The sequence below is a fragment of the Dromiciops gliroides genome, chromosome 1, assembly GCF_019393635.1.
Source record: "Dromiciops gliroides isolate mDroGli1 chromosome 1, mDroGli1.pri, whole genome shotgun sequence".
Classification (NCBI taxonomy): domain Eukaryota; kingdom Metazoa; phylum Chordata; class Mammalia; order Microbiotheria; family Microbiotheriidae; genus Dromiciops; species Dromiciops gliroides.
The window spans coordinates 667,234,197-667,255,219 of record NC_057861.1 but is presented as its reverse complement, the minus strand read 5'-3'; the positions used below and the strand labels follow the sequence as shown (position 1 = coordinate 667,255,219).

The 21,023-nt window shown below is 40.8% G+C and overlaps 1 protein-coding gene across 1 annotated transcript in view; it reads right to left on the bottom strand.

Moving 5' to 3' along the window:
* Nucleotides 1–20,602, bottom strand: part of MAP4 (microtubule associated protein 4) — a 238,191-nt gene extending 217,589 nt beyond the window's left edge. Inside the window, 1 exon segment of the mRNA XM_043983254.1 lies at nucleotides 20,476–20,602. The gene's annotated coding sequence lies outside the window, so the exon portion shown is untranslated.
* Between the last annotated feature and the right edge of the window lie 421 nt (nucleotides 20,603–21,023).

Below are 21,023 nucleotides of genomic sequence, written 5' to 3'. Positions count from 1 at the left end.
AACCAGAAGAACATTGTACACAGTATCATCAACATTGAGTGTTGACCTACTGTGATGGACTATATTCTTCTCACCAATGCAATGGTACAGAAGAGTTCCAGGGAACTCATGATAGAAGAGGATCTCCAAATCCAAGAAAAAAAAGAAAGAAAGAACTGTGGAGTATAGATGCTGATTGAACCATATTATTTCTTTTGTTTTGGGTGCTGTTGTGTTTTTTTTTTCTATTTTGAGGTTTTGCATCACTGCTCTGATTCTTTCTCTTGTAACAGGATTAATGCAGAAATAGGATTAATGTTATTATGTGTATATATATGTGTGTGTATATATATATATATGTATATGTATAGAGATATATAGATATAACCTATATCAGATTACCTGCTGTCTAGGGGAGGGGGGAGGGAGGGGAGGGAGGGAGAAAAATCTGAAATTGTAAAGCATGTATAAACAAAAGTTGAGAACTATCTTTACATGTAACGGAAAAAATAAAATATCTCATAAAAAAAAAAAAAAGAGATGAGTGGAACCAGATTGGAGCGAGCTAGCTCTGGGACCCCCACCCTTCATTCTACTCTCCTCAACCCTGGGGAGATAAGATTAGGTGTGGCTGCTTCCTTTGTGTCCTGAGGAGAGAGATGGCTTGAGAGATCTGCAGTCACCCCTCACCCAACTCCTCCAGCCACCACCAGTGGGAGATGGTCCTCCCTCACTAAGGAAACTTTCCACAGTCAGATGGTCACCCCCATCAGTCCTCTATAAAAGTACCTGCCTATCTCCTGCTCCAGGAGATTGGTATCTCAGAGCCACGCTCTGTGCCAGGCCTTTCTCCCCATGAGAAGTCCAAGGATTTCTTTCATGGTTTCCCTTCCCTTCCCCTGCCCTAAATAAACTACCATCTTATTCTAATTGCTTTTGTGTGCAAGAGGGTGTAATTCTTTTTTTTTTTCTTTTTTTGGTGGGGCAATGAGGGTTAAGTGACTTGCCCAGGGTCACACAACTAGTAAGTGTCAAGTGTTTAAGGCTGGATTTGAATTCAAGTCCTCCTGAATCCAAGGCTGGTGCTTTATCCAGTGTACCACCTGGCTGCCCCCGGTGTAATTCTTTAAAGAGGAATTCCTAAGGACCCCAAACCCCTATCCCTAACCCCCTACCCCATTTTCCCCACAACCCTATTTTTCCCCATGACATTTACGACACCCTGCTCTAAACAAATGTCACCTAAATGTTTATTTGCAATCCTGTTCTCTCTCCTTAAGTCCAGCCCCACATTCAGTCAATTATCAGATTTAGAAGGGAGCTCAGTAGCCATCTAGTCTAACAGATGCCTCAAAGGAATCCCCACATCATCGAGAAGGTATCCAGCCTCTGACCAAAGGCCTCTGATGGAGGGGGGGAAGGTTCCCTCCTTGGGCAGCTCATTGTATTTGTTAAAAAAAATTTTCCCCAACATCAGACGCAAACCTAGCTCACTGAAACTTCTACCTCACTGCTCCTAATTCTATCCTCTAAGGCCAAACCAAACAAGTCTACTTGCCTCTTCAACTTGGCAGTCCTTCAAATACATAATAGCTAATATGTCCCTTTAGTCCAACAACCTCTCCCCCCACCCCTCCATTCCCTACTACAGGCTAAATATCCCAACTGATACTCAAATAACAAGGAATCCAGGCCCCTTACCATCCATAAACAAGCATTTATCAAGCAACCACCAAGTGCAAGGCACTGTGCTAGGCACCGAAAGGACAAAGAATGAAAAGGTCCCTGACCCCCAGGGCCTTACAATCCAATAATGAGACAATGTGTATAGCAATATATAAGAAAAATGCAAAATAATTTCTGGGATTAGTAAATAGCAACTGGGAGGATTATGAAGAAATTCATGTAGAAAATGGTACTTGAGATGAACAATGGGGATAGACTTGGCTCTTCTCAACAGTGCAATGATCCAAAACAGTTTCAAAGAACTTGTGATAGAAAATGTTCTTGGGGGCAGCTAGGTGGCGCAGTGGATAGAGCACCGGCCCTGGAGTCAGGAGTACCTGAGTTCAAATCCGGCCTCAGACACTTAACATTTACTAGCTGTATGACCCTGGGCAAGTCACTTAACCCCAATTGCCTCACTAAAAAAAAAAAAAATTAAAAAAAAAAAAATGTTCTCAACATCCAGAAAAAAGAACTGTGAATTATGAATGCAGATTGAATCATACTGTTTCTACTTTTGGACCATTTTTTTTTCCTTCTTGTTTGAGGTTTTTGCTTTGTGCTCCGATTCTTCTTTCACAAGATGACTAATGTAGAAATATGTTTGATGTGACTGTACATATACAACCTATATCAGACTGCTTTCTGTCTTGGGGAGGAGGGAGGGAAGGGGGGGAGAAAAGAAAAATTTGGCACTCAAAATCCAGTGAAAACAAATGTTGAAAACTATCCTTATATGTAATATGTAATAATAATTTTTTAAATACAAAAAATAAAATAAAATAATATGGTACTTGATCTGGACCTTAAAAGAAATTAGAAATTGTAAGAGGTAAAAGTGAGAAAGGAATACATTCCAAACATGAGGGAGAACCAGCCAAAAAGCAGAGAGAAGAGTGCTCTATGTGGAGGAACAATAAGAAAGCCAGTTTGGGTGGACCACAAGGTATATGAAGGTAGTCAGATATAATATGGCTGGAAAAGTATGTTGGGAGCAGGCCATAAAGAACTTTAAATGCCAGAGGTGTTCATATTTGATCCTGGAGGTGATGAAGAACAATTGAAGATAATTAAACAGGAGTATAGTATGGTAAAACCTGTGCCTTATGAATATCACTTTGGATCAATTGGCGGGAAAAATCTTTGTATCAAGATATCAGGTATACAGACAAGAAATACAGACAACTAACAGAAACATATAGGCCCAAAAACCATTCCCCAATAGTAGTCAAAGGATAAGAAAAAACAGTTCTCAAAATAGTAACTGCAAACAATTAACCACCATATGAAAGATGTTCCAAATCTATAATAAAAAGAATAATGTATTCCAAATAACCCAGATGTTTTACCCCATAACCAACCAATTGGCAAAGGTGACCCCCAAAAAAGAACAGTCAGTGTTGGAGGACTTGTGACCCGGGATACTAATGCACTACTGGAGCAACTGTGAATGAGTACAACCATTCTGGAAAGCAATTTGGAACCATGCAAAAGAAGTGACAAAAAAGAAAAAATCCTATAGCCCACTGTCCTAGAGATTCCATGGCTAGATATGTGACCCATGGATAAAATGGAGGATTCCATATGTACCAAAATATTCATAGCAGCATTTTCAGAGCATCAAAGAACTATAAATAAACCAGGTGCCTATGGTTGAGTAATGGCCAAAAAAAAAAAAGTTGTATACACATGAATATAATGGAATACTAATATGCTCTAAGATGAACATGATGAACACAGAGAACAGAAAGATTTGCATAAACTGATATAAAGTAAACAGAAAAAAAAAGGAAAAAAAGTAAACCGAACCAGGAAGACAATATGTACAATACATACAGCAATGTAAATAGGAAAAAAAAACAATAACACATCAATACTGAATGTTGCACAATTAGAAAAGATATATTTAGCCCCAAATAAGATCCCCTTTGCTCCCTTGTAGACATCCACCCTGCGGAACCATACATATAATAAATTTCTTCAACATGCTAATCAGGGTTGCTGAATTTTTTTTCCTTCATTTTTTTCTTTTAAAGAAAACTCTCTTATAAGGAATAGCTCTCTGGGGAGAAGGAAAGGGATACAAGTGGAAATCTAGGCAACATAAAAGAAAATACATCAATAAAAATCTATTTTTAAAGAAGGAATATCACTTTGGCAGCTGTTTGGAGGATGGATTGAAGAGGTAGGGACCTGAAGCAGAGATATCAGTTAGGAAACTATTTCAGTAGAACAAGCAAGAATCACGTAGGCCTAAAAAAAGTTTTTTTAAATGACAGAAAAGGAAAATGGCAAATGCTGGCAAGGATGTGGGAAAGTAAGTTCACTAATGCACTGTTGGTGGAACTGTGAATTAGTCCAACCATTCTGAAAAGCAATTTGGAACAATACCCAAAAAGCTATTAAATTACAAAACCTTTTGATCCAGCAATACTGATAGTAGGTATATAAGCCAAAGAGATTAAAGGAAAAGGAAAAAGACTTTATATATACCAAATATTTATAGCAGCTCTTTTTGTGATGGCAAAGAACTTGAATCTGAGGGGATGCCCCTCAATTGAGGAATGGCTAAACAAGCTATGGCATATGAATGTGCACAGTAAGAAATGATGAAAAATTTGGAACTCAAAATCTTATAAAAACAAATGTTATGGGGCAGCTAGGTGGCGCAGAGGATAGAGCACCAGCCCTAGAGTCAGGAGGACATGAGTTCAAATCTGACCTCAGATACTTAAAACTTAATAGCTGTGTGACCAATAAAAAACTGTTCAGTCATTCCAAAGTCAAAAAAGGGGGGGGGGGGATAATGAAGGGGATGGTTTCAGAAAAACCTCAGAAGACTTATATGAACTAATGAAAACTGAAATGAGCAGAACCAGAAGAACAATTTATATGGTAACAACACTACTATAAAGATTATAATCAACTGTAAAAGACAGTATTTCTAGTCAACATAAAGACCCACCCCAGTTCCAAAACACTCATGATGAAAAATGCTATCCATCTCCAGGTAGGGACTCAAGAGTACAGACTGAAACATATTTTTTTCTTTCTTTTTCTTGGCTAATTTTTTCAAACATTTTATTTAAAGTTTTGAGTTCCAAACTCTATTTTTCCTCCCTCCCCCACATCATAAGTAATCAGATATAGATTATGCATGTGCAATTATATAAAATATTTCTATATTAGTCATTTTGTATAAGACTCGAATAAAAGGAAAAAATGAAATAAAATGAAAAATAGCATCCTTCTATTCAATCAATATCAGTTCTTTCACTGGAGGTCAATAATATGCTTCATCATGAGTCCATCGGGATTGTCTTAAATCACTGTATTGCTAAGAATAGCTAAGTCATTCACATTTCATTGAACACTGTTGCTGTGTACAACATTTTCCTGGTTCTGTTCACTTCATTATCCATCAGTTCATGTAAGTCTTTACAAGTTTTTCTGAAATCGCGCTGCTTGTCATTCAATAATATTCCATCACAATCATATACCACAGCTTGTTTAGATATTCCTCAATTGATGGGCATTTCTTTGATTTCCAATTCTTAGCCACCACAGAAAGAGCTGCTATAAATATTTTTGTACAAATAGTTCCTTTTCCCCTTTTGGGGTATGTCTTTGGGATATAGACCTAGCAGTGGTATTGCTGGATCAAAGGGGATGCAATTTTATATTGACTTTTTTAGCTTATTTTGCATGACTTCATATTTGTAATGGATTTTGTATTTCTTGCCTTCTCACTGATTGGAGGTATGAGAGAGAATCTGGAACCTAAAATAAAATTAAATGGAAAAAGAGTGTTATGGACCTCAATTGAGGTGGCAGTCGTATGAGCAGAAAGAAAAGAATAAATGGCAACTGTTATGGAAGTAGAGATGGTAAGATTTAGCAATAATTTGGAAATGGGTAAATAAGAAGTTGAATAACACTAAGATTGTGAACCTAGGTTATCAGAAGGATGGCAATGTCCTCAACAGAACTAGAGAAGTTGAGAAGGATGTATTTGAGGGGGCAAAAATTACTAAGTTCAGTATTGGACATGTTGAATGTGTTTTGCCTATTGGATATACAGTTTGAAATGTCCAAAAAGCAATTGTAGATGTGCATCCTAGCATCACAACATAGTCATCAGCTTAGAGAACCTTACCAGGTAACCAAGAAATAAGAGTTTAGAGAAATTAAAGAGTCCAGAACACAGCCTTTTATATAACATCCAGAGGATGGGACATGGATGATGAGCCAGCAAAAGAGTCTAAGGTTGATTAGTCAGGCAAATAGGAGGGCCAAGAGAGATCAATGTCACAAAATCCCAGAAAAGCAAAAGCAGTCAACATTGGACACTGCAGAGACATCAACAAGACTGAGAAAAGACCATTAGATTTGAACTTTGGAGAAAGCACTTTCAGCTACGAGATGTTTAAAAAAAAAAAAAAGCCAGATGGCAGAAAGCTGGGGAGTGAGAGTATAGACAGCTTTTTCTAGTAGTTTAGGTAAGAGAAAAGGAATAAAAGAACCATTCAGGAGAACAACTTGAAACTTTCCTCAAAAGGGTTATAAAACTGTGCATACTCTTTGACAAGTCTATAACCCAAAGAGATCAAAGAAAAAGGAAAAGGACCTATACATACACAAATATTTATAGCAGTTTTTTGTGGTGACTAAAAATTGGAAATCCTATATGAAACTGATGCAAAGTGAAATGAAAAGAACCAGGAAGTCATTGTGCACAGTAACAGTAAATCTGCCCCTGAGATTTGGCTACTCTGATCAATAAAATGATCCAAGACAATTCCAAAGGACTCATGATGAAAAAATACTTTCCACCTCTAGAGAGAGAACTGATGAACTCTGAGTACAAACTGAAGTATAATTTTCTTGGGGCAGCCAGGTGGCGCAGTGGATAGAGCACTGGTCCTGGATTCAGGAGGACCTGAGTTCAAATCCACCCTCAGACACTTGACATTTACTAGCTGTGTGACCCTGGGCAAGTCACTTAACCCCAACTGCCACACACACACACACACACACACACACACACACACACACACACACACACACACACATGTATAATTTTCTTGCTTTATTTCATCTTTTTTTTTGAAATATGGCTAATGTGGCACAGTTTTGCATGATTTCACATATCTAATTGATATAGTTTGCCTTCTCAGTGGGCAGAGGAAGAGTGTGACTGATGAAGAGAATCTTGAATAATGTTAAATACAAATAAATAATACTTTTTTTAAAAAAAAAGCCATTTACTAAGCATCTCTGGAGACAACAAATAGAAAAAATTAAACAATCACCTACCTTTCCAGTGTTATGTTAAATTACTCCCCTCTATTTGCCCTCCATTCCAATAAAACTGGCCTAACTGGCCATCTTCCCCCACACAATATTCCAACATTTACTTGTATACACCTTCCTCACCTTCACCCTTTATGATCCCTTTTCTCAAAGGACAGCTCAAGATACCACCCCCTATAAAAGGCCTCTCCAGATCCCCCCAGTTAATGTCCTCTCCCTCTGGAAATTCCTCTGGATAAGTTGTATTTACTTACTTTTACTTTTATGCATATATCCCCACCACTGAACAGAACTCCTTAAGACAGAGGTTGTTTCATGTTTGCCTTGTACACAATATGCTCTTCTAAGTGTTTGTTGCTATGAATTACATTATTACTAGTATGCGTCAAAACTCTATACATACTTACCACCCCCCCCAAAAAAAGCCACAGATACTTAGCTTAAATATCTTTCTCAAACAAACTGGCCACTCAAATTAATAGATTTCTCATCTGTCTCCCTTTACATACACATAAAATCCATTCTGCTGACCTTTCCTGTACACTAAACAATTCTATGTTATATAAGCCATATATAAATTTTGGTTTTCTTTTTCTCTTGGGGGCTAAGGGATAGGAAGGAAATAAAATTTAATTAGGAAAAATTAAATCCATTACAAAAGATTAGATGATGGAATATGCATCACAATCATAGCAAACCAAAAACTTGGAGAACTGATTACCATTTTGGATCTTTGTATAATACAATATTAACAATCTCTGGTTTAAATAGACTACCAACCACCCAAATTCAATCTAGTAAACAGGCTAAGGTGAGAGCACTGCTCTAGAAGCTAAATATAAAGTTTAATCCCACTACTTTAGGATTTTAAAGGGTCTTTGAAGGTCATCTCATTCAAACTCCCCCCCATTCAGGAATCTCTATTACAGGATTCCTGAGCTTTCAAATTCTGCTCAAAGACTTCTAGGAACAGAAAGCTCACAAGAGTCTATTCCTTAATAAGGCAGCATTATTTGTTAAGAAAGTTCTTTCTCATACCAAGAGGACAGTCTGTTTTCCTCAACAATTCCTAGGAACAAAATTGTTTCTTACAATTTACCAAAATTTCAACTGTTTTTTAGTGTTGTTATTTTAATCACTGGGTGTATTGTTTTCTTGGTCCACTTTCTTTACATCAATTCATACAAGTATTCTCCCACTTCCTTGAATTCTTTATTCATTGTCTTAGAGGACAATAATATTTTATTATTATTCATATCATAATTTTCCTCTCCTTTCTAGAGGAGTTCAAAACCTAGCTCACAGTCTTTCCCCCCCCACACCCAATCTGTTCCCTCATCCTTGAGCAATTCAATATATATATAAGGATGGCTTCATGAACACTCTGATCTCCCTGTTCATCCATCTCCACACTTCCATGGCCCTCAGCAGCTGTTCCAAACATTCTCTCTACTAGCTCCATTCTCCTTCCTCTCAGCAGAGTACCTCACGTCCTACTCTAAGAAAAAAACCAAGGCCATCAGTTGTGAGTTATCTGTGGCTCTTTGTTCCATACCTCAAAATGTCTCTATATTATTCCTCATTCTCTCCTTCTTTGTGCAGGTCTCTGAAGAGGAGAGTGGCTGCTTCTCCATACCAAAGCTAATTTCTCCACTTGTATCCCTGGAGCGGAGCTCTCTCCCTCATCTTCAGTTTGTTCCAATATAGTGACTTCTCCATCATCTAAAAGCAAACCTAGGTCTCCCCAATACTTACAAAAACTTTTACTTGAAGCCATTCCCCAACAGATAAGAATCAAAGGGAATGAAAAGACAACTTTCAAAAAAGTGAAAGGTAAACCATCAAAAACCATATGGAGGGGGCAGCTAGGTGGCACAGTGGATAGAGCACCGGCCCCGGAGTCAGGAGTACCTGAGTTCAAATCCGGCCTCAGGCACTTAAAAAAACTTACTAGCTGTGTGACCCTGGGCAAGTCACTTAACCCCAATTGCCTCACTAAAAAAACCCAAAAAAAACAAAAAACAAAAAAAAAACCATATGAAAAATGCTCCAAATCACTAATGAAATGAAAACTGTAAAAACTTGAAATTTCATCTCATATTCCTAATAAAAATTAGAAAAGATGAAAACAGACAAATGTTTAAGGGATTGTAGGAAAACAGGCAAACTAATAATGTACTGTTGGTAGTACGCTGAATTGGTCCAACTGTTCTGGAAAATAATTAAGAATATTAGAAGAGTCATTAGGGCAGCTAGGTGGCGCAGTGGATAGAGCACCGGCCCTGGATTCAGGAGTACCTGAGTTCAAATCCGGCCTCAGACACTTGACACTTACTAGTTGTGTGACCCTGGGCAAGTCACTTAACCCCCATTGCCCTGCAAAAACAAACAAACAAACAAACAAAAATAAAGTCAAGACTTCCCTGATTCCAGGTCTAGCAATCTATCCAATAAGTCACTTATACACATGTAAAAATACTTGGGGGGCAGGGGGGGGGAGGGGGAAGGCAGGTAAGTGGTGCAGTGGATAAAGCACCAGCCCTGGATTGAGGAGGACCTGAGTTCAAACTCGGCCTCAGACACTTGACACTTACTAGCTGTGTGACTCTGGGCAAGTCACTTAACCCTCACTGCCTGGCCAAAAAAACAACAAAAATACTTACAGGAGCACTTTTGGAAGCAAAAAACTGAAAATAAAGTGGATATTCATCAATTAGAAACTCATTAAGTGCTGCATGTATGTAACAGATTATTGTGCCAAAAAGGAATAATTCAAAGAAACTTAAAATGAGCACCACAAAATGAAATAAGAAAAACCAACATTCAATGTCCGCAATATCAAAAGAGAAAACAATACTAGAAGATATTACCGTGATCAATCTTGTTAACTCCAGAACCAGATAGTGAAATATAAATGTCTCCTCTTAGGAGAAAGATGGTGGACCTCGGCTGCAGAGTAAGGGACATATACATTTTCAGACACAGCCAATGTTCTGATTTGTTTTGCTTAGCAAGACTTCTTTATTACAAAGGAGGATGAAAAAAAAAAAAACAAAGGAGGATGGGCAGCTTGAGAAGGGGGACAACCAGAAAGTGGCTAAAGTTTTTTTTGCTTGTTTGTTTGTTTTTTTAGTGAGGCAATTGGGGTTAAGTGACTTGCCCAGGGTCACACAGCTAGTAAATGTTAAGTGTCTGAAGTCGGTTTGAACCCAGGTACTCCTGACCCCAGGGCTGGTGCTCTATCCACTTCACCACCTAGCTGCCCCCCCTTTCCTTTTTAAAAAACAAATGTTTTATTTATGCCTTTTAAAAACTTTAGCCGGGGGCAGCTAGGTGGTGCAGGGGATAAAGCACCAGCCCTGGATTCATGAGGACATGAGTTCAAATCCTGACTCAAACACTTAATACTTACTAGCTGTGTGACCCTGGGCAAGTCACTTAACCCCAATTGCCCCGCAAAAAAAAAAAACTTTAACCGGGGCAGCTAGGTGGTGCAGTGAATAGAACACCAGCCCTGGAGTCAGGAGTACCTGGGTTCAAACCGGCCTCAGACACTTAACACTTACTAGCTATGTGATCCTGGGCAAGTCACTTAACCCCAATTGCCTCACCAAAAAAAAAAGGAAAAAGAAAAATCTTCACTTGAAAACTGCCATGCCTTCAAGCTATCATGGTACATTTAATTTCCCTTTCATGGTTAAACCACTAGGAAAAAAAAAGTTAACCAGACTCTTTGTCTTTACTTCCTCTACTTCCCATTCAATTTTAAATCCTTTACAGCCATTTTTGCCTTTGTTTTCCAAGTGCCTGGCACCCGTCATTGCATATACTATGGACTTAATTATTGCTGAAAATAAATAGGACAAAAGCACTGGCCCTGGATTCAGGAGGACCTGAGTTCAAATCTGGCATCAGACACTTGACACTAGCTGTGTGACCCTGGGCAAGTCACTTAACCTTCATTGCCCTGCAAAACACATACATACATACATACATACATACATACATACATAAATAAATAAATAGGACAAATAACTGCTAAAATATCAAATATGTATTCTATTAAAAAACTACCTAAACCCTATTATTATTCCATTTTTAAAATGCTTGACTCTCTTTTAATAACCTCTTGAAATACTCAGACTTTTCCTCCACCAGAGCTCGTTATTTATTTATCCTTTGTTTCCAATTATTTCTATCAAAGCCTCAGTTTCTCCACAAGATCTTCCTCTCTATATCTCTCAAAACACTTAATTATCTACTATCTTAAATCCTGATTTGAATATTGGGTATTTTCTTCTGTGTCTTCTGAAGCACCTAGCACATAGCTTAAGTCATTAGTGGCACTCAAATATTTAATTTAATCTAATATTGCATAACGAAAAAAGTAACAAGACTAATAACGACTGCTGCTAAATTACTATGTAATCTCGATTAAACCATACCTCCTTAGGTCTCAGCTTCCCTCATCTGTACAAATAAGTCATTTCTTTATAGTGCTGTTTTCTACAATTCAAGGAAAATTCAATCAAATAAACATTTATCCAGCACCAATTATGTACTGCAATGAGTGAAAACATGGCTCTGACTTCAAAGAGCTTTCATTTTGATGCCAAATGAAATGGCTCTCACACACAAATAATCTTAATACAAATCAGCACGAACATGCATAGGAGAAATATTGGGAGAAGTATACTGAGACATTCAGAAGGAAGCTATCACGCCCTGGGAGCGTGGGTTGGGGGTAGGGGGAAAACGTAACCACAAAGAGGAATGAAGAGGTGGTATCTAAATTAGGCCTTGAAGGACACAATTCTAGGAATTTCACCTTCCATGACCAAATTCAAGGTACAGCTCTGATAAGTTAAGTACAAGAGAGTAGAGTAAAGCCTTCCTGGTTTGGGTTTCTACTTTGTTCTCATCTCACACACCATTCTCAATCCATGGGCTGGCTAGACATGAAGTACAGCCAACTACTGTTCCTAGCTCTCTATTGTCAATGAGGATCCCCTTTGGGGTAGCCCTAAGAGCGGCCTTCTTCAAACTCAGTATCAGATTCCTTCAGTTAACTTTTGTCTGCTTACCTTTATTTAACTAACTTATCAAGTAGCTAACATAACAGAAGTGCTTCATTCAGAAAGGCAAGAGTTATTCCAGAAAAGTTTTTAAGATCTATGTAGGCATGATTGTCTTTCACAGTAAAAGTTATCTGTCACAGACAGCAATCCCTGTGTTTGAGTGAGATCCCCATTACAGACAAGAGATCATCCTTTAATGTGCAGCTGCAGTGAATCTTTGCAAGTCAGTTCACTTGGCAAGTGGCTCTTGTGCTCCTTGCCCAAAGTCTTTGACAATGAGCCACCCTTTCCCTTAATGCTAGATTCTGCTGGCCTCTGTTGTGCAGTGGTCAGAAGCTATGTCACAACATTATAACTTGGGCTTTAGAATGTCCTTCAAGCATTCCTCCTGCCTTCTCCTTTTGCAGTTGCCCCATTTCTGTGAGCCAAACAACAGCTGCACGGCTAACCTGCTGTGAGCCCTTCTCAGTACATGTTCACCCTAATCGAGTCGTGTTGCAAAGGCCTAGGTGACTAGTTACATTCCAGATCTCATCTTGCTGTTTAATTATAAATATGCTTGCATAAAGCACTGATATTACTGCTCCTCAAAAACAAATGAAATGTCTAGGCCAAGTTCAGGGCTTCTAATCCTGACAGTCGTTAGCAGTGTTTTACAGGCCTTCAAAGTAGTCTCAAGATTGATGCGCACAGGCAAATGCCTTCCATTCTGTGCCCCGGAATCTCAAAGGACCCATGGCCCTCCTGATTTGGGTTTCTACTTTGTTCTCATCTCACACACCATTCTCAATCTATGGGCTGGCTGGATATTAAGCTCAGTAACTACTCCTACCTCTCTGCTGCCAACGAGGATCCCCTTTGGGGTAGCCCTAAGAGCTTCTTCAAACTCAATTTCAGATTTCTTCAAGCTTCACTGAAGAGGCCAAGCTGATGCTCAACATTTATCTGAGTGTTTACTCCTATACTGCAGTCTCCAGGACCTTTGATGTTCTTAGAAAGATGATTTTCAATGCTGGTTTTGCAAAACCACATGGACTATAAATTTAAATTACAAAACCTTTTATTTTGCTTTAATTGACTTCTTTGGATATAAAATATGGTGTCTGACTAGAACTTAAGGTCCCTTGCAAAGCTAAAGGTCTCTGAATCTGTAACAATAAAAACATGCCAGATAGTATTTTTCGGAGGGGAGCAAAGAGGGAGAGTTGACAAGAACATGGAAATGTCATAAAACAAGCTAACAATGATTAATATCCAGCAACTCCAAAAAATCTGGCAACTAACATATTTCAAATATTTATTCAGAAAATTTCCTTGGAGGGCCAAAATATATCCTGGGTCCCTTATTTGCATCCTGGAGCTGAACTTTGTGGAAAAGACTGAAAAATGCTATTTTTGTCACATAAACCTATTTTATTTTAGTGGTAACAAGGAATAGTTTGTACAGAATAGAGTTTACCCTGAATACACAATTATGTAATAAATAGCCTTAAGGTGTTTAGCTATTCCAAAAAGTTCACAAATTTGCTTAGCAGTTGCCAAGGCCCAAGACTGATAATGGTATCGAATGGTTTTTATAAAAGCCAGTGAACAAGATACAGAAGTTTTAATGTGGGCCCCTGAGATCTACTATCAGCTATTCTCTATTGCCTCTGGAATATGACCAGTGCACAGAAGAATAATCTTTTATAAAAAGATCATTTTAAAAGTACCAGATTAAATAGGAACTGGAAGGCAGTAATGCTTTTCGAAAACCAAGCAGTCTTTTTTTAATGCCTACTAGCGTCAGGGCAGGCCAAAGGTCAGAAAAGAACAGGAGGTCAAATCTTGGACTTTGAAAACAAGGAGTGGTCTGTTAGACCTGTTTCTCTGTGATTTATTCAGTGACCAGCAGGAAAAAGAAGATGGGTAAACCTGATTTCCAACCTAAAAGGGGAGTTCAGGCACCAAGTTAACCAACTAGCATATTCAAGTTTATCATTTACATAAACTGAAGTAAACTGAATCCTCAGATTAAAAAAGGGTTGTGGTTGTTTTCTTTTTTTTTTAGCCAATTTGTAACTCTGGAACTCAGAGGAAATTTTCCCACTGAAGCATTATCATAAAAATGGGAGATCCTAAAAACCTCAAGAGTTTTTCATCTGCATTCAAGGTTCTAGAAACCTGGGCTATTTTGCAAAAGGAAGGCAGCAGGATAGAGCATCGGCCCGGGATTCAGGAGGACCTGAGTTCAAATCTGGCCTCAGACACTTAACACTTACTAGCTGTGTGACCCTGGGCAAGTCACTTAACCCCAATTGTCTCAAAAAAAAAAAAGGGAAGGCAGCAGCATTGTATATATGATAAAGAGCCAACCCCGGAGCCAGGATGACCTGAGTTCAAGTCTTGCCTCTAATACATCACAATTTGTCATTAGGATTTTCACACTTGCTGGTCTTGATCCCTTCCCATAATCCAACTCCTCAGTCCCCCCACCTACCTTGGGCTGCCTCCTATCTCAAGGTACATCTCCCTTTATACATGGACTACTTCGATAACTTAGTCTCCCAGACTCAAGTCTCTAACTGCTAAAGTGCTATTTCTAAACCCCAGATCCAACCGTGTCACTGTCCCAATCACTCAACTCCAGTGGTTCCAGACTACTTCTAGAATCAAGAACAAACTCCAATCGAAGTTAAAGTCCTTCCCAACCTGGTTTCATCCTACTTTTTTTTTTTTTGGTGAGGCAAGTGGGGTTAAGTGACTTGCCCAGGGTCACAAAGCTAGTAAGTGTCAAGTGTCTGAGGTCGGATTTGAACTCAGGTCCTCCTGAATCCAGGGCCGGTGCTTTATCCACTACGCCACCTAGCTGCCCCCATCCTACCTTTTGAGCACCCCTCAGTCTATTCCTGAACACCCTACCAACTCCAACTTCTGTCACTGTGGGTACTGCCGCATCTCCACAAGTTGGAATCCCTCATTTTCTTCAAAAGTAGGCTCGAGACATCTTCTCTGAGAAGCCTATTCTGATTCCCCCAATTTCTAGTGTCTCCCCCAAATAATGCGCTTACTATACTTTATGTATGTATGCATGCATGTATGTGTGCGTTTATGAGTATAGAAAATGTAAGTTCCTTGAGGGCAAAGTCTGGGGTTTTTTGTCTTTGTATTCCCATGCCCAGCACAGTGCCTATCAAACAGTAAGTACTTAATAAACAATAGTGGACTGACTGTTAGTCTTTCAGTCAGATTAGTCTGGGTTCAAATCATTCAAATTATTCCAACTCTAAAGCAACTCCCTAGGGCTTATCTACTAAGTCATGGACCATTCTTGTTCTTTATTAATAAAAGGAGTTCCCACATAAATGAAATCAGACATTTCACTTTCTCTTTTTGAAATGGGAAAGATAACACTTGAACTACCTACCTGACAGGGCTGTTGTGATAAAAGCACTTGGAAACCTTCGCGTGATATATAAAATTAAGCTATTATTGACAGGGGCACCTAGGTGGCGCAGTGGATAGAGCACCAGCTGTGGAGTCAGGAGGACCTGAGTTCAAATCCGGCCTCCAACACGTATTAGCTGTGTGACCCTGGGCAAGTCACTTAACCCCAATTGCCTCGCCAAAAAAAAAAAGTTACTATTGACAACCCAAGATAACATCTCCTTGGTGAAATTTCAGGCAGGCTAACAAAAGTGAAAGTGAAAATATTAATGCCTTACAGAGATGAAGGAAAGGAGGGGAAAGAACAATATGCCATCAAGTCAAAAGACAATCTTCATAGTTTTGTAAAAATGGGCCAAAACTAAAAAGCAAGAAATATAATAGGAACCAATATAAAGTCCCACCCTTAAGTTCAAAAATTAATTGTGTTAAGTATGCTATTTAGAACAATGTACCTAGTGGTCCCAATGTACTCTACACTGGTCAAACCAGTCCTGGGAGCATGGCGTTCAGGTATAGGGACTATCCTTGAAGAAGGATGTGGAGGGGAAAGCAACCAAAATGTCTCAAAACTGAATCATGAGAACAGTTAAAGAAACTAAAAATGTTTAGCCTGAAGAAAGCATATGAGAAACTTGATTGGTCTTCAAATATGTGAAAATGAGTCATGTAAAAAGATTAAATACATGCAGGGGCAGCTAGGTGGCGCAGTCGATAAAACACCCGCCCTGGATTCAGGAGGACCTAAGTTCAAATTCGGCCACAGACAGTTGACTAGCTGTGTGACCCTGGCCAAGTGACTTAACCCTCATTGCCCCACCCCAAAAAAACCCCAAAACATATACATGTAGTTTCAGACAGCAGAACTAAGACCAATCTACAAAGAGAATCTGTGATGGAAATAGATTTTAGGTCAACATATTAAAGAGCCTAGCATTTGGAGCTATGTGAGAATAGAATAGCCTGCAATGATTCATTGGTAAGCTCTCTGTCACTGAAGGTGTTCAAACCAAAGCTGGGAGTTGAACAAGAGAATCTTTAAGGTTTTCTCCAACTCTAAGATTCTATGAATTCAACATTTATTATTAGGAAAAAGTTCAGAATGAGAATTCTGCTTACTCTCACTCTTAAGCTAACTTTAAAAAACAACAACCCACCTTTTGGCTGAAAACCAGAAACTCCTGTAGTTGAAAGACCCTATCCCACCAGGAAGGGAGACCTTATCTATATTGACAATGTTGACTTGTTCAGTTATTTGATACAGAAGAGATTGCTATGCCTCAAATAAAGCACAGGACTGAGAAGGCACCAATCTTTGTTGTAGTCAGACTTCACTGTTGGCCTTGAACAAGTTATCTCAACCTCTCTACTTTGGCTGAAAAACAGATTAAAAATCTCTACATCATAAAGATTTGTATGAATTAATGAGTGCAAAGTGCTTTAAAAACAAACAGCAATATATGACAATTTAATCCCCAAGAGGGTAAAAGTTATGAAAATCAATTATCTCCTAAAAGACATTATAAATGAACTTGGACTCTTAAAGAATCACAGAGACCGACTGAGAGTGGCAAAAATATCATTTTAAGCTTGCACTATCAAAAAACTAGACTGACTCTTATGCTTTGAAATTTCCACACAGGTTCTATAATACTCAATCAAAACATTTATACCAGCAAATTAGCCTAGAGAATTAAAAAATTGAGTATAATCTACCTATATATCTCAAATAAGCTGTTACCATCCCTCCTCTGCTCTCACTGTCCTAAACACAATTAGCATCAGCAGTAAGCATGACACTAATCTTTTATAGAAGCAGCACAACAAAGAGAATAATATGAAACCAATGAGACTTATTTGGTTTCCTTTTCAAAATGATCAAGTTAAATAAGCGGTCAAAATGCCCTCCTGTATCAAGATGTTCCCATACACTCAACTGTCTAGTTAAAAATCAACCTTTTTGTCCTTGATATTAAAAATGTGAAGTCTAAGATCACATTTAATATTAACAATTACAGAAAGACTACAGTCAGTGAAAAGAGATCTGCCTCTAGAATTTACACTCATTGCTCCTAATTCTGCCCTCTTGGGCTAAGCAGAACAAATTTAATCCTTCTTCCACAGGACAACCCTGCTTCAAATATTTAAAGGCAAATATAATGTCCATTTCTACCCTGTCCCCAAATCTCTTCTTCTCCAAATTATTCTCCTCCCCCTCCCATCCCCCATTTCCTTCAATTGACCCATGGTTTCAAGGCCTTTCACCACAATAGTTACCTTCCTCTGAACATCATCTGGGAAAAAAGTGAGTTGTGCAAGTTGTGTCTTCCCAGTAGTGTTCCCAGGAGATGGTACCCTGACCAACAAACACCCAAGCATTCCTGTGTTATAGGTCTCTTCCTCTAATGGAGATGTATGACTCACCAAGCTACCAGATAGATGAAAATATCCCTTAAGGAACTGAGGAATATGAATGTTGATTGGACCACACTATTTCTTTTGGTTTTGGTGCTGTTGTTTTTCTTTTTTGAGGTTTTGCCTTTTTTGCTCTGATTCTTCTTTTATAACATGACTAATGCAGAAATGTTTAATGTTATATATATTATATATATAACCTATATCAGTTTACCTACTGTCTAGGGGAGGGGGGGAGGAGAAAAATTGGAAATCTTATATAAACAAAGGTTGAAAACTATCTCTACATGTAACTGGAAAATAATAAAATACTTTTAACAGAAAAAAAAGAAAATATCCCTTAAGGACAGCCGGCTCCCTCTGTTCTAATTCCATTCTCATCAAACAACTTTCTGATTATTGATTATACTAAGGAGATACCCTTATTAGTACATAAATCCCACTGCTGACAGGTATGCCTCCTATCATAAGACAACAAATCAGAAGTTCTAATTTATAAATCAGTCTCTACAGAGTTTGGTTAGATCGGATTAGAAACCCACAAAATGACTTGTTTAAAAAACTTTGTGAAGTTTTTCAAACTGTAGTTAAAATTTACCAAAGTTTGGTTCTCCCCTCCACCCCCCAACAAATTAAGTATGTTAACTTGAATGGGACATTAAACTTCATAAATTTAAAGAAAGCCTCAAAATAGAGAGGGTAGTTCAACCCTAAGAGACCAAAGATATTAAAGGAGAAATCTAGTTATCAGAGACACTATTTGCTGGGTCTCATCTTGCTTAGCAACTCAGTATCTCTTCTACTAAACAGGCAACCTATAACTGTTTAAGTATGACAACTGGTCCCCCTAAATCCAAGCCCTCAGCCTGGATTCAAGATTCATTTATAAAAATAGCTGCAGCTACTTGTGTTTGAATCTTTCTCGGCTGATGACTGGGCAGTGTTACCCTATAGGCCCGGAGTCAGCTGTATCTACTCACCACACCCATTTTTCACTAGCCTGGGGGAGGGTGAGCAGGATGGGAGCCGGAATCTGTAGCAAATGCTTCTCCCTTATCCTGGGCCGGATGACCAAATTACAAGCACAAATACCCCCTGATGCAATGCCACAACCATCTCTGGGAAAGAGTACAGACAGCTGCCAAAAGTGCAGCAAGCAAGGAAACGGGCGGGAGACACACACACAAGAGGCAAACACACCGCCAAGGACTGCAACCGCAGGGAGAGTGATACTGTAACTAGACCAGGGGAAGAAAAAAAGGAGCGGTTTTTCCAGAAGAAAATTAGCCACATTAAACTTTACCAAGAGTGAAATTCAGTCAGCAGCTTATCCCTTCCCCAACCCCAAAAAAAACCCAGGGCAAATCACTGCTTTCCCCAAAAAGAAGCCAAGTCTATGCAGCAACCGTACATTCCTTTACTGGAATAAAGTCCCCGAGGTGTCCCTGTCTCCCAAGGTACTTCCCTGGAGGGCAAAACTGAGCTCGCAGTTAACGAGTATACCCTCTCCCCGAACAAAAAAAAAAAAAATCACTGCCCACGTCCTAAAGGCAAGGGGCGTAATCGAAACCCCAAACCCCAATCCTACCGAGAAGACTACTATCGCTTAACACAGTAACTGGCACAGAGCAGGCGTATTATAAATGTTTATTGAATTGAATTAGTGCCCAAATGTCAAATCACACATTTGTGATGTGGTCCCCGGACTGCCCCCGCGCTAGCCCCAAGATGTGTGAGACTTCTTGCTCCACCCCTATCATCCCCACCTAAGGGGGATAGTCCTTCCTCGGAGGAATACAGCCAGCCCCACCACTTCACCCAGGAGGCTCATCACATGGGGACCTTCCCCCACCCCTGTCCAGGACCCACGTGTTCAGTCTCATCCCAAGGGGCCCCAGGGAGCTCTGAGTAGAGCCTCCCCAAAGCCAAGGGCCCCTGAAGACAGATCCTGGGAGGTCGCACCCTCCCCACAGGCCACGCCCTAAGGCACCCCCTGCCCCCTCTGGCCTCGCCCCGGCCCCACGTCCTAGGGGCGCCTCCTCCCCGCCACAGGTCACGCCCCGGGAGCGACCCCTCATCGCCTCCCGGGGACGCCCCGTCCCTGCCTAACGTCACGCCCCGGGAGCGCCCACTCCCCTCTTTCATGGGGCGCCCCCTCCTAGTCTAGGGCGACGCCCTGGGAGCGCCCCCTCCCCTCTACCCAGGGGTGCCCAGTCCCCGCCTAGTCACGCCCCGGGGGAGTCCCTCCCGGCCTCCCCGGGGCGCCCCCTTCCAGTCTCGGATTAATCTCCGAGGGCGCCCCCTCCCCGCCTCTGATCACGCCGGAGGCGCCCTCCCCGCCTCCCGGGGGAGCCCCGTCTTGCCTCGGGTCACGCCCCGGGGGCCCGGATTCAGCCCACCCCGCCCAGTCCCGCCCGGCCCAGCAGCTCCTCCAGAAGGGTCTCAGGGATGGGGACGGGGTGGGGGGGGGTATCGGAGCCCCGAGAAGGGGGCGTGGGAGGAGGGGAGAGCCCCCCGACCCGGCGCAGCCTCCACCTACCCGCTCCCGCCGCCGCCGCCGCCAAGCCGAGAGCCGAGCCAGCCGGGAGGGAGGGGGCTGCGGGCGAGGGCGGGGAAAAGGGAAGCCACTTCCTCCTTGTCTTCAGCTCGGGGAGGGTCTAGGGGTGGGGCCTCCGAGCCGCACCCTACCCTGCAGACCCGCGCCCCGCAGGCCAATCAAAAGGGGGCGCCGGCACTGCGGCGGACCAATGAGGACTCCCGGAGTCTCCCCCTCCTTTTTCCCATCTCTCCCGGCCTCCCTCCCCCACCTAGTCTCTTACAGAGCAGGAGGAGGATGAGGAGGAGGAGGTGGAAGAGGAGGAGGAGCGGGAAGAGGGGGAGAGCTGGAGGGGGCTGCGGGAACCACTGGGCGGGGGAGGAGCAGCGGCCTGGAAAGGAGGAAGAGAAGGGAATGCTCTGGGAATAGAGACTAGATGTGGAAAAGGGAAGGCGAGTAAGAGGGGAGTCATAAAAATGTAGTGCAACTGCTTCGTTTTACAGAGAAGGAAACTGAGGCCAGGAGAGACCATGATGCTAAAGGCCTCTAAA